This window comes from Coffea arabica, chromosome 2c (assembly GCF_036785885.1).
Source record: "Coffea arabica cultivar ET-39 chromosome 2c, Coffea Arabica ET-39 HiFi, whole genome shotgun sequence".
Lineage (NCBI taxonomy): Eukaryota > Viridiplantae > Streptophyta > Magnoliopsida > Gentianales > Rubiaceae > Coffea > Coffea arabica.
Window position 1 is genome coordinate 44,407,039 of NC_092312.1, and position 3,339 is coordinate 44,410,377.

A 3,339-nucleotide genomic window follows, 5' to 3' on the forward strand; every position below is an offset into this window, starting at 1 on the left:
CTCACACAAAATAAACAGATAGTGCAGTCATTTAAATTGCAGATTGCAGGGGCAGAAACCAAGTTAAACAGCAAATGAGGGGAATGGTACACTCACCGGTTCAAGTACAGATACTTCAAAAGTTTTCACTTCAAACTGGCTTTAATCGCCAAGAAACCCTAAAATCATCAAAGTAAAACAATTGAAGGTTTCACATCCAAAATCGAGTAAACGGAATGTACAAGTGAGGCTCGACTACATGTCGTATGTCTTTCCAGGTTAAGTACTAGTACAAAAGAATAAAATATGAATTTTGAGCAAAAGATAACAGTTGGTCCTAGGGTTACACACAACCCCAAAACCCTTCATTTGTACTAAGATCAACTCAATTGAAGGAATCGCATAGCCCTAAAATTTTGGGCAACATACCATCTATATTTACCTATTTTCCCAGCCACTTATGGCTTCATTATTTCCCTCAATCAATCCCAAAGTTATACGCAATATAAATTTATCACAACAGCCATTCAATAGGCTCAAAGTCATTCAAGTACCAGATTTAGCTAGAAAAATGACCGGAAATGAGCTTTAAGCTAGGAAACCAAAAAGGCAGATTCACCGCTACTTAGCGTTATCGGACCTAACCGAAACTACTCTTATTGGATTGTAGTGCAAGTTATACCGTTTCAAAGCTAAGACAGAGGGCTATAACTTTGATGAACACTACTTAGTCCAGTTCTCATCCTAACTAGGTCAAAGTTACCAAAACAACCATAGATTTTCCAGTTCGAAGCTCACTGTGAAATTCAACTGGTAGTCCTGATTCATTCAATCATATCTCAGCACACACAACTCCGATTCCGGTAATTCCAAAGCCATTTGAAAGCTAAGATACAACGGTATAATTCTTAAGAAGACATTGACAACCAAATCAGTAGTATTCCCAGTCAAACTAACCAATTACAAAAGCTGATTATCAGTTTCAGACAGAAACAGGGCAGCAAGGGTATTTCGGTCTTTTCACAGGCTACGTTGCTCCGATTGGGCTGAAATTTTTCAGGCCACTACAAAACATCATTCTCTACAACTTTCATGTTTTCTTCTAAGCCTAATTCGGCCTCTAACATCATGAACTGGAACTAGACAGAACTGAAGTTTGAATTTCCAGAAATCTGGAATTTGGGGCTATTAGTGCATACCACTACTTTTCTTGCTTCATCCTTTCATTGTTTTCCTCTTAACCAACATGCCAAGTGTTAACTCTAACTAAAACCATGAATCAAATCTTTAACAATTAATCAAACACATGGTAGGCCACTTAACCAACCCAACTACCACTTCACTAATTCAAGAGATTTAGCCATAGGAAGCATCTATAAAACTTCTAATTTACACTCAAACCTTTAAATACTTAATATAACACCATAAAAGCAAGGATTAAAGATCACATACCTCTCTTACAAGTTGATTAAGTCACCCAAAACAACCACCAACCAAAAGCTTCAAGGCTTGAAGATCACACACTAGAGTTGGATGGATTTCACTCACTAACTTACTCCTTCACTTTTGATTTTTTTTCCTAAGATTAAACTAAAAGTTATAAGCAAGAAAATGGAGTTCTTCTTCTCCTTTGCTGCTCCAAGATGGCCGGCCAGCTTATGAAGGAAATGGAGCAAAAAAAATGGTTTTAATTCATCAAATTGTTTGGTCAAATAAGTTACATGGTTGGTGTCTTGCCACTTGGCACCATCTTGGCCATTCTCTCACTAATCTTTGCCAAATCATGTTCCTATCCTCCAATTCTTTCCCTTATCTTACTAACACCTAGTAAATTAATTCCTGTATACAAAACTTAACCTAATTGGCCGAATTTTATCGAACTTACCGCACTAGCGGGTCCCACATTCGGTATACGCTCTTAAAATCTTATAAAATAACTTATACTAGGAAAATGATTTAAAAATCATATTTACTCATAAAAATTATTTTTTAAAGTTTTCATATCAATAAAATGTGGAAAAGCGTGCAATTAGAAGAAAATAAAACCTAGCAATTAAGAAAATTATGGGTTCTCACATATTGTACTCCAAAATCGGCTATAGTCTCCAAACGCGTATTCACTGTTCTCACTTAATGAGCTTTCAAAAATTAATTTTTGAAACAAGTTACTTTAAAAATATAATTAAGCTATAGTTCCATGTAATTAGGTCTAGAGAGGTTAAAAAATAATATTCGGATCAATTGGCCAAATAAATAATTAAATGAGCTAGTAATAGGAGTTTAAAATAGGTAAATTTTTTGGAGTCCTCACATGAGTCGAGTATTAATCAAGGGTCTCAATACCCAAAGATTCCTAGAACAGACTACTATAGTTCGTTATCTAATCGACCTGGCCCTTGTCGGCTTGACTTGAGTAACTAGCCATAGGTATTGAGCTCAGAGGTCACAGACTTATACAAAGAACAGGTATAGATGACAGATTCAGAGAGCAAATACAGACTTATACAGTATGCAGGAAACAAAGTAAACAGACGAGAGAAACGAGAGTGATAAAGTACACCCTCGTTTCATACAGAACATACAGAAATCACGGATAGCCAGATAAGCAACAAGTTAGGGAAGTAGTACACTCACCGGTTCAAGTACAGATACTTCAAAAGTTTTCACGCCAAAGTGAATTTAATTGCCAAGAAACCCTAAAATATCCAAAGTAAAACAATTGAAGGTTCCACATCCAAAATCAAGCAAATGGAATGTACAAGTGAGGCCCGACTACTAGTCGTCTGTCTCGCCAAATAATTATTAATGCAAGGGTGCAAAACATGATTTTTGAGAACGACAGGGTAACATGAAGACCTAGGGCTCAAACAACTCCAAACCTTTCTTATATATATCCCAAACCAACCAAACTTGAAGAAATATCACATTTCCAAAATTTGGACAGCATGTCCACTACATTTCCTTACTTTTCCATCCTACAATCAACACCAATTCATCTCAAATCAACCACATACAAATCATAGTCGATAAAACACATCTTTCAGCACAATAACTATAACTATAGCTACACTTGCGGATTGAAATGAATCCTATGGCGTTTCGAAGCCAAGACATATACCTATATTTCTTATGAAGACCTCCAAAGCCAAATCTTGCACTTTCAGGGGTCGAAAATGAAAATTTCCACGAAAACAAAAATCTGGCCGCGAAACAGGGCTTATGGGCAGTCAAGGGTATTTCGGTCATTTCACATGCTACAGTGCTCCAATTTGGGTTGAAATTTACAGGTAGCTAGCTAATTCAATTACCAACAACTTTCATGTTTTGGGCAAGGGTTGATTCGGTCTCTAACATGCCCAA